A 12298-nucleotide genomic window follows, 5' to 3' on the forward strand; every position below is an offset into this window, starting at 1 on the left:
TCAGTGTTTCACTGTCACTGTCTAAACGGTACACATCTGATAGTGTCTGTATTAGACATATTGAACATAAATGCAATTAATATTAAGAGCCAAACCAATTTCTGAGTTGCTGTGTTATTGTTATGAGGCTGTGAATCATGTTTTATCACAAAGGCGAACCACAGCTACTGCATTATTATCAACAAATCCACAAATAATGGAAAACAACAACCTTTCACCCCTAAACACAGGGAGCTGTGGGTCTCCATCACTCTCTCCCCAGTGATAAACGTTATATGCTGACGAGGTGTAGAGGTGATGTGGACCTCTGCGGAAGATAGACTGACTGATGACTAAGATATTCACAATGGCTAATCTTTTCATGCTTTTCTTTGATAAAACGTTGATTTTGCTCCTTTGATGCTTTGTGCATAGTGGACCTCATATTCAGGACGAGAGAGTACAAACAACTCTAGGATTCACTCCACTACAACTTATTAAACAATGTGCATTCACTACAAGACAAGAAGGTCTAAAAATGCTCCCAAATTATTGATGAAATGAATGAGGAGCTTTTATAACTTGGGTTGTGAGTCTTTCAATTGCTGAAAAACAGTCCCTGATGGATTTTTTTCACATTGCCAGGCTTAAAGTGAATAATTCAACATATTTCAGCAGAAATGCATTTACGTTTTCTTGGCAGGTGCTTTCTTAAAGTGAGTAATTTTTCCAGTGTTAAAATACTTATCCCTGTTGTGTGCAGAGACAACAGTAAGTGGCTCTGAGGTGTTTTTTGTAAAACTCTGTTTTTGTTTGATGAGTTTTCTGAACGTCTTAACGTCCAATTTTAGGGCGGGTTTTACTCTCTTATTTGTCTCAACCAATAGGTCAAAGTTTGTCTATTTAATGTGAGACAACTAGCCCCTGCTGACAGATGCCTTAAAGGGGACCTGTTATGCAAAATTCACTTTCACATGTTGCTTGGACATAAATGTATGTTGGCAGTGTGTGTACACAACCACTCTATAATGATAAAAAGCCACCCACTCTTTTTTTTAATACCTGTAAGTAAAAAGCAGTGTCTCCCAACTACCTGTTTTCAGCATTGCTGCTAATGTGACATCACATTAGCCACAGGTTAATGTCTCTCAAGCACTTAATTGTTCTGTAGCTGGACATATGAATCCACATAGCTCTCTGCATTTACTCCTGAAATCTGAGCCACTGAAGACAAGGTGGATTCATTTTGTTAATGAAGAAGATGCTCCCACAACTCTAGCGAATTTTTTTTTATGTCCGCGCGAATCATTTACACTGGACTGCTTTGTATAAAGCAGGTTTTGCTCAAAAAGGTGCTCCTGAAGGATGGAGCAGTGCCAACTGTTCGTGATCCAGCTACACCTCCAGAAGAAGTAAGTATCATGTATTATCTTGAAGCTCCGCCCTCTTCCCTGGAGCACCAGCTCATTTTCATTTAAAGGGGAAGACATAAAAACTATGTTTTGGCTCATACCGTAAAAGTGGCAATTTTAATTTAATTTTGAGTTAAAACTTCACATACACACTCTGGGTACATCAGTCACTTATTTTTGTTAAAGTGATATCTTTAAAGATATCTTTAAAGATTGTAAAGATATCTTTAACCATTTAAAACAGCTTTGTATTCTGACAGAAAAAAATAGCAAGTTATTGTAAACTAAATCTATTAAAAGTTGTTTTTGGTACATGAAATTTTAAAACTTGAATGAAAACTTCAAAAATGTTGTTTTGGAAGCTAACTGAAATATGTACTGAAAATAAATAACCTTTAGTAATAAAATAAAAAAATAAATAAAAAGATATCTTTAGATTCCTTTAATTTTAGCTTATCTATCTAAAGAAAAGTACAAGTATATAAGTGGTAAGTTTGAATGCTGAGCAATCAGTGCACAAAGATAAAAAATGCTTAGATTTATTTACATTTGTGTTTGCTTAAGGATCAGGAAGATCTCTAACCTCCTCAAGGACATCAGCCAGCTTGCTCAGTATTTGTTCTGGAAGACCCCGGAACGTCAGGACACTGTCAATGAGAGACAAAATGAAACAAACACATGTGATGGATTAAATTCTTATACAAAGATGAAGAGTCTTTTGGTGTTTGTTAAAGGGTTAGTTCACCGAAATGATGTCATTAATGACTCACGCTCATGTCGTTCCAAACCAGTAAGACCTCCATTTATCTTCAGAACACAGTTTAAGATATTTTAGATTTAGTCTGAGAGCTTTCTGTCCCTCCTCAGAAACTTTCAACACTTTTTAATTTAAATTCCCACACTTTATGTAATTCAGTGCTTGTTCTCACTGTACACTGGGTGAATTTTTAGTCTGACTTGATAGGTTGAAACAGCTGGTCATCATCACACATTGAAGTAAACCCATAGCTTCTCTCTGCAACAATAATATCCCTCAATCACCATGACACAACATTTCTAAACATATCTGGTCATGTGTTGCGTAATGGAGAAAAAGGTTTTTGTCTGGCTAATCGCTAAACGCTGAGCTAATTTGCCACAAAGCCAAGGCATTATCTGCATTACGTAATAAAAGATGTAATTTATCTAAATCTTAATGAATCATGTTTAGGATGAGATGGCATGAGAGGCCAACTGATCCTCTGTCCTGAGGGACCGTAGATTGTCCCTGATGAGATTTGGGCATCTTTGTCTGTTGCATTAGCAAACGCACACACGTTTTAAGGGACGAGCTGAGTCCATGTTTCACTGCCATGTATCATGAGATGATCATACATCAAAAGCTGCTCCTGCATAAATATTTCACATGTCATAAAAAATTCAAGAGTCCATTAAAGTCTCCTGTTACAGTTTAGTGTAAGACTGCAGCAGAGAAACCTAAAGGTGTCATGGATACACAGATTACACACAGGCCATTCTGAGCTAATATTTGGTCTGAAATTGACAAGATATATATATATATATATATATATATATATATATATATATATATATATATATATATACTTTATATGTTATTTATTTACTGTAATATAGATTGCTATAGTATTCACCCAGTAATAAAAGCACAGACTGGTATTTTTTTTAAATTTTAATAACCCAAAACATGTTTTCTTTCAATTATGTTACATTTGTGCCAATCATGTTAAATTTAAAATGTTAAGGGATTGAAGGTTAATTCCAAAACGGATAATAACAGCTTGTGCTGACAAGTACCATCACTATTCTTGAACTTTGTACCAAGAACATATTATCAGTAAAAAAAAATATGATTTAGATTTTCACCAGAGAAACTTGTTAGGGTCAAAAAGTTGATGTCATTCACTGCTACTGGAAAAAAATGCAGGAAAAAAGGAAAAAGCATAAACCACAAACAAAGTGAAAAAGTCACACAACAAAAACTGCATGATTTTTTTATTTTCCATAAATGTATTATGCAATGTGATTAATCGCATCCAAAATAAAAGTTTTTGTTAACATAATATATGTATGTGTGCTGTGCTGTGTAGCTTTATCATGTATAAATACACACATATGCTTGTATATATTTAAGAAAAATATGTTACGTTTATATATTAAATATATTTATATATGATATTGTCAAGATCATGGACTTTCTGTTCCTTTTGTGTTTCCCTATTTTGGTCATGTTCCGCTCCTAGTTTTGTTAATTGATTAATCCCCACCTGTTTCCATTCCCATGATTACTTTCCTTGTGTTTAAAAACCCTGTCTGTTTAGTTTCTCCTTGTCCGCTATTAATGTTATATCCTATGTTTGATGATTTGTGTTGGATGTGCCTTATTCTCCCGTGAGCATTAAAAGAACTCTTTGATATATATCTTTATCGTGTGCGTTACTCTACACACCAGCACACTTGTGACAGATATCATTGTAAATATTGTAAATATATACAAACACAGAAAATGTTTATTATTATTATTATTTCGATATTTTGCATTCAGAACTAAACAGATCAACATAAGAGATAAATCTTTAATAGCCTATATCAGGAGTAAATGGTGGGATCACTCACGCATGCACATTGTTACTTAAGAATGTTTTTCTCCAAGTCTGGACTAGCTCAGGATTAAATATGAAATATAAATATTGGTCTATGAACCAGATCAGTAAAATGCACAGTAAAATGCACAAGTTCAACATAGTGTCTAATGCATTCACATGCACTCTGCTTTTGTTCGTTAACGGCTGTTAGTTCAAAGCATAATTGACAAATTTAGGTCTAATTATTCAAATAATAAATACAGCAGCAGGGATGGGGTAATATCATTAACATTAGATGATTCATTAAAAACGATAGCATTACTATTCATTTTTCTCATGTTAATTCATAAGACGCAGAGACTAAGAGATAGAGAGAGAGAAAGATCATGAAAGCAGGAGAGGAAGGAGATCGGGAGCTATAGAGAGTTTCTTTGGCAATGAATTGCAGAATCTTCCAAGAAACTCATCTGTTCTGCCTCAGTGTCTTTAAAGTCTTTGATGAATACTTCTTTCATCCAGTTTGGCTCAGGAGCCCAACAATGCAGAATTCTGTCTTTAATATGTAAAATATGCCCCATGCTCTCTTCTCTGGGTTCCATTATGCAAATTAAGATGTCAGATTATGAAGAAAGAGATGCACTTCCATAACAAGACAGCTGCTCACCTTTTCAATAGCTCCATGTACTCCGCATGTTTGATGAGTCCCGTCCTCATCATGATGGTCTGGAAACACTGTCTGTCAATGGCCCATAACTTCACACTGGTGACAGCTGAAACACACATCAGAAAACATGCCATTAGTTTGTGCATGCAGTTTCCTAATCTTCAACACCCAAAGCTTATCTTGCCATATGAGCTGATCATGAAATGCTGACATTTTTGTCAAATAATTGTGATTAACAATCTAATCGGCTGTTTTATTCATGTCACCTAGCATACAAGCTTAATATTCAAGCTTGCACTCTATACATGAAGAAAACTGATTTATTATTTAACCAAAATATCAACATTTCATGAACAGTTTATATTATATATATAATTATTGCTGTTGTTATGGGCAAATGTATTTATTAAATTACTCAAAAATTAAAACAAGCTGACAGCCACAAACTTGAATATAATACATACAAGTAATAAAACATTATATAATTGCTGAAATCAAATCATAATGATAAACAGCAGTCATGTGACTAAACATTTACAAAAATTGCAGCATAGACTGCTGGATATTTCATCATCAAAGTGTGGCCTCAAAGGAGGAATTCAAGGACAGAAGAAAGCATTCCTGAGAATGAGACAGTATTCTAGGAAATAGTGTCTTTAAGACACTCACATAAGCTGTCAACAGCGGTCTAGGAAGAAGGAACTACTGTATGATATTCAAAAACTTCAATGTTATATTGAAACCTTGTTTTTGGAGAGGGACGGACTGCTGTCAAAGTGACAAACAGGTTTCATGATGACAGGTTTATATTATAGTCATCACTAAAGCAATAAAAACAAAGGTGACATTGATGTATGTGAAAGTGACTTTATGGAAATTATGCCTTATTTTGTCAAAATGTGTTTATTATTGATTTGCATACACACAAAAATATTGAAGTGCTTCAAACTGCAGAGAGAGAAAAGTTCCAGCAGTGATGAAAAATAATCAGAAAACACTGAAGCATAAATAAACAGTGAGCGTCTGAATAGAACCACTGACTCACCTCATGCAAGGGAATTCATCTGAATTTATGATGGGCTCAAATCTTTTAATAGACTCTGATAACAACATGAAATAAACATCCTTTCAAAATTTACTAACTTGGCACATGAGTTTTTTACCGTATGAAGTGTAAATACATTCATTATTTATCACACCAAGATACACACCCAAGCCTAAGAACCACTGCATCTATAAGATAAAAATCATTTGTTGTTAGACACAGCAGCATGAACAGAAAGCTAATTGTCTGTTTGTAATTGCAAGACAGACTAAACATGAAGTTCTGAAATTAAGATATAGTTTAAGTTTCAGCTTAATTTAAATAAATAAATAAATTAACAAATAAATAACGTCAGTTTTCTCTTCAAGAACTACATTAGCCGTAATCCTACAGAGGTTTAACGGCACCAGATGAGCTCAGCAAGGACCTACCACTTCCAAAATGTATTGCAAATTATGTAAATATTTGTAGTTTGTATCTGAAGTTTTCAATAATAAAAATAATAATAATAAAAATAATTATAATTATATATATATTGCATTTTATTCAGTGGTAAAATTAGTCACTGTAAGTCAACACTTATTATAGTAAATACACTGTAAGTCTTTTGTTGTATCAAGTTGACTACATTAAAAAGGTAAAAAGTCTGGTTATGAGAGCATTGAACTGTTTCTTCTTTCTTTGTGTATTTAAAAGTTCTGATGTGACTTGTTTTGTAAATTAAACGCTTTCCTGTAGCTCAAACAAAAGTACATGGTTTTGGCAATGCCGAGGTTAAGGGTTCAATTCTCAGGGAATGCAATGTAAGAGTAAATGAATGTAAATGCATAAATGTAAATGGTGCCTTCGAGGAATGGTTCACATAGTCCTCCATTTATAATGTGAAAAAGCAGTCTCCTCTGAATCAGAAGCAAAATATTCACAGATCATCCACAGTTTACAAGCAAAAACAGTCCAAAATCTAAGCAAATATGTTGTAGATTTTTATGTGAGAGAACAACAGGGCATGGACTTTTCACTAGAGAAAGCATTAATATGGACTCGTACTTTGGCCAAAAAATGCCTTGAGAGATTTGTTTCTTATAAGCATGCAGCTTTTCACTTCACATACATTTTTTGACATTAATTGATTGCAGGTTGAGTACATCGTGGATTAAAGCTGATTTGGATAGTAATTGCTAGGGATAGTTGACTAACCGTTAGTCAACCAGAAGAGGCTTGGTGGACCAAAATTTTAGTAGTCGCAGAAAAATGACAAAAATCCACATTGGTGAAGTCACGTGGAACGATAACAGCTGGTCTAATGCTACATCAGGCAGCACATCCAAACGCTCGCCACTCATTGACCTCAAATATGGCTTATCTGAAATATGCAAGTAGCAGCAACATTACATGGCCTCTCAATCAAATGTTAACAAGGAAAAATGTGCGCTGTTCAAGTGTCTGAACAGTATCGCTCACAGCAGGATAGATGGAGGCACCGGTGCGCTCACTTGCTCTTAAAATACTCCCTCATTTTTACTCATACAGATAAAAGTAGTACATCTTTAAAATCTGTAAAGACTCTGTTTATTTTTGTGCACTCTCAATAACAGCAAAACATTGCGCTTTTGTAAAATAATGAAAGCAAACAGGTTGAGCTTTCTGCCGTCTCAACCTCTGTGAATTTTATAATTCTTTACATAATTCATAACATTCATAATTATGAATTCTTCTGTTGCTGTGCTGTTGCAAGCTTATGCGTGCATTTGATCCCATAGGTTATGTAGGCTTGGCAATCAAAGGCTCATTATCATGATTTAAATTGTTTATTAATAAACATGCGATTAGTCAACTAATGCTTCAAATGAACGACTACTAGTCAACCAGAAAAATCTTTAGTCAGGGGCAGCCCTAGCAATTGCTTCTCATGTGGATGTTTGTAAAAATAAATTTATACGGATGGAGATTTATTCACAGAGGAGAAGTTCTGTGATCCTTCTAACCCACGAACTCACACGGCCAGTCACAGGATTGTCTGCTGTAAATAAAATTTATTTTATGTACAAATGTATTCTTATTACAATCCTAATTATTATGAGATTTAAATCTCTAGTTTTAAAATAAGAAAATAGATGCAGTATAGTGTATATATATATATATATATATATATATATATATATATATATATATATATATATATATATATATATATATATATATATTCAAAATAGTTTTGTATATAACTTTATATAATACGCATTTTAAAATTGCATTGCTGGGTGTTGGGTAGTCGGCAGTGGTCAAAAAGGATTTAACATTGAATCTTAAATCCATTTATCATTATAAATTCAGAGATCTGGATTCGGATGGCAATTCAATTACCACATGACTTTGGTGTTTGTCAAAAAACAGTAGGTTCATTTATCCGGGGATTTTTACATGGGGGATAAATAAACATCGACATTCGTAATTTTAGACAGCAATAAAACCACCAATTACCCCTGTAAATTGTGAAAAAAACTTAAGTCCCCAATTACCGTCCAGATAGGTCAACTGATCATCTGTTTAGAATCTCATTCTGATGACACCCATTCACTGCAGAGGATCATTGATGAGCAAGTGATATAATATTACATTTCTCCAAGTCTGTTCCAATGATGAAACAAACACATCTTGGATGGCCTGAGGTAAAGTACATTTGCAGCAAATTTTCATTTTTGAGTCAACTATTTCTTAAAATATTTTAAATGCAGTTGTGATGATGCGATTGAGTCACACAGAAGACCTTCAAATGCAGTAAGAAATGGATGTGACCTCATCGTATTTTCTTTGTAAACATACACCACCACCAGTTGAAAGATTTGCCCATGCTTCAGCTTCTTCCGTAGGCTATAGAGTACCTGATATCAGTGGTGCTTGACAAAATAACAACGAGCACATTTGTGCTGAGAGTATAATTCAGGTATATTTAGAAACAAAAGTGTGCAGACTTTTGTGCTTTTCCCTTTTAGCTGCTTCATCGACATGCAGTAACACACGGATGTAGGAAGTGTCTGTAGTGACAAAATCACAGACTTTCTTCTCAACAAAATGTCCCAGCAGCTGTGACAAAAGTAAGCTCAGATTCATTAATTATTCATCACTAACAACACTTTTTACAGCCCTGTTTATCTTTTATTGATCTGAGACGCTCTCAGTCATACTTTCAAATCTCAACAGTATTGATAGTTTTACTGAAAGTTGTTAATAGCCAAAGGAAACTGTGTTGTTCTGAACCAGAGTATGTGAGCGGAGCGGAGTGGGAGCGGAGCGTGGAGTGGAGCGGTGTGATTTTGACAGGAGCGAGGAGCGGATTTTTTAAAAGTCGGAGCGTTGTGGTTTTCACTCGCTCCAAGAGCGCTCCACCACTGCTCCATCACGAGTACAATTCATGCCAACGGCCCGTAATATAACTGCATATTTAGCAAGTATTCACGTTAAACATATTTAACTATAGCTTGATACAGATGGATCTCTCAAATCAGAAGGTTACAATGACGACAATAGCCAAGCGGGAAGTTATAGGTTAGTTCTCAAGGAGTTTTTCTGTTCCTTTTACTGAATATTTTCGGGTCAAAGCATGATTTAAACAGTTACAGCACATTCCCCGCTTTCGCAATAATGCATTCAAACAAATGTAATCTTACAGTGTTACTTCATCTGTATCTGATTTTGAATGTGCAGAAATCTGTAAGAAATGCATTGATCTGTAGATAAAATAAAAATGTACTGTTATTTTCATCACAAATAAAATTTGCACAGCAGAATACAGTAATTATATTAATGCTGACATTAAAAAGTTTGCACACAATTGCCTAAGCCACTTTGAAACTCTCTTGTTATTATTATTTTTTTTATTTTAATATAGGCTACGCTATGAACATAACTTTTCAAACATACTGAAATACTTTAGCCACGGAGCGGAGGTGGAGCGGTGTTTCTGGTATCACTGAGCGCGGAGTGGAGCAGGAGCGGGAAATTGTGAACCCGGAGCGGAGCTGGAGCGGAGTGATTATTAAATGCTCTGAGCGCGGAGGGGAAATTGTTGCCACTCCACTCCACTCACATACTCTGTTCTGAACAGAGGAAGAAAGAGATAGCGGCCCAATCCAATCAAATCCAGAATGGACAGCTTATATTCTCTCAAGACCACAAATCAGTCTGACCGGCATCATGTTATATTGATGTCATCATGCTGCAGTAGTGTAGTAAATGTTGCTTTAAAGAGAGTTGTTTGACTGTATCATGCTCAAGCAACATCTGTAGCATGGATTTGTTTTTTGTATTGATCTGTATTTACACAGGCATCTTAATTATGGTATAAATCATGTGAACGGTAATCTTTAAAGGAATAGTTCCATTAAAACCTGAATTTTTTTTTAAAATGTACTCACCGTTTGACCCATTACATTTACAGTCTAGTATGTTTTAACAGATTTTTCTTAATTACAGATACGGCTACAAATTTACAGATCTAGGTTGATCCAAGTTCATCAGTCTGATAACTGACAAAGAATAAACTGAATTCTCTCCAATACATCTATCATGACAGGTATTGCTAAAACGGAGTTGACTTTTGTGCCTGACTGACTTCATCGGGTCTAAGCTAAATACTTCAGACTTTCATCTGACACCTGTAGTTTCTTCTGCCTGGAGGAAGAGAAAGAGAGTAAGAGTGAGAGCAAATAATAAAAAGAGAGGTATGAGCCACACAACGGAGAGACAGACAATCCTGGCAGATTTATTATGAAGTGTGAAACAGCCGTTATGCAGGCGGTTTAAAACACCCACTCTCTGCTGTGTATTAAAGAGAGAGGGCAAAATCAGCTCCTGTTTGTATCCGTAATGACATTCAGCCCCGTGGCATATCAGAATAAATCAGATACACACAACAACTTAACAGCAACCACCTACACAACCACCAACATATGTTCATGAAGACAAACATTACTTGCGCTGCATTTCAAATTTACTCCATATTTACCTGAATCTAAATCCCTCCTTTAAGCTAATGTCTATTTAACAAAACCCAGCGCAGCTTCTATCCTCTGATTTATGTGTGTATTTCAGGCGCCGGAGGAAATGGTGAACACCACAGCTGGACGCAGATCTCATTTCTAATCAGGGCTATGTATGAGTCTGCACAATATATTGAATATTCACAATTTTCCTTGTAACAAGTAATATTAAGCACCCAATAAACTATATGAAACAGACTAAAATATTAACATAGTATGTAGTAAAAATATTTACATCATCTTATTTGCATATCATTAATATTAATAACGAATATAATAATTATATATATATTATTATTTATAATAATTATTACAAATAACTAGATTTTAACTAGGAATTAATTAGAACAATAATATATAATATTCTTTATCACTCTTTGTTATGGAAAATTACTATAGTAATAATAATAATTATTATTACTATTTTAACAATATGCAACTAATCTTAGAGCTTAGCATTTATAATATAGCAGTACATTGTATAATAACAATAATAAAAATAATATGTAATTATTCTTACAGCTTATCATGTTAATATATAATATAATATAATATAATATAATATAATATAATATAATATAATATAATATAATATAATATAATATAATATAATATAATATTTATGGCAAGTAATTTTGAAATTATATATTATCTTTTTTTTGGGCAATGTACAACTGTTTCTTAGTTTAGAATGAATAGATGAACAAAAAATCTCCAGTTCATGTGTAAATATATGCTACTAATTTTTTAGCTATATCACCCAGCCACATGTACGTATGATATGAGAAGGTTTTGAGTTTTAGTAGAGTTTCCCTGCAGGCCATCAACACCCAGAGATTCATCCCAGCAGCACTGATAGAAATGATGTTCTCAATTAACATGGAGATAGAAGCTGTGTGGTCAGAGGCAACACACGTCCCAGCATGCTTTCTGATAGCACATAAGTTAATATTATTCATATTATTCAAACATATTATATGTTATATTCAATATTATTCAAACGTATCACTACCACACTTGCCCTGACACGACCCGTTCTCTTCCAACCCTATACTGACAGATCAATCTTCCCCATAAAACCAGATTCACTCTCATGATTTAAAGACGGATATTAAAGGTGACAAACAGTGACACATGCGTTCTCATTTCAAGAGAAAACATTTTGACTACTCCAGCATTTCCTGAAGAAGATACCTTCATTTGAAAAAAGAGTGTTATAGTTTTACGTCAAATGATTGATTGTGAGAAACATTAATACTATCATCTTCATGGTGTTCATTGCATCTCTCCACTCCCACTTTTTCATACTTTAATGGAGTTTGTAAGGTTAATTAATTTCAGATAATGAAGAAGGGGGAAAAAAGTCATTTCCAGAACACTTTGTCTTGTGGTCCAGAATAGACCAGCACTGCATGATGGAGCCACACAGGTTTTCTTCAAGTGCTGTCTGCCTCAGTGAATCATTCCAGTGAGATGACAGACAACAGAAACCTCAGGGAGCGTGAACGAATACGACTGCAAGGTATTCTCAAAACACGGATGCACTGCAACTAATA

The 12298-nt window shown here is 34.4% G+C and overlaps 1 pseudogene; it reads right to left on the reverse strand.

The window, feature by feature from the left end:
* The window catches only part of LOC113092373 (cGMP-dependent protein kinase 1-like), a 46584-nt pseudogene that overhangs the window by 14629 nt on the left and 19657 nt on the right, over positions 1-12298 (reverse strand).

Source organism: Carassius auratus, unplaced genomic scaffold (assembly GCF_003368295.1).
Source record: "Carassius auratus strain Wakin unplaced genomic scaffold, ASM336829v1 scaf_tig00214575, whole genome shotgun sequence".
Taxonomy (NCBI): Eukaryota; Metazoa; Chordata; class Actinopteri; order Cypriniformes; family Cyprinidae; genus Carassius; species Carassius auratus.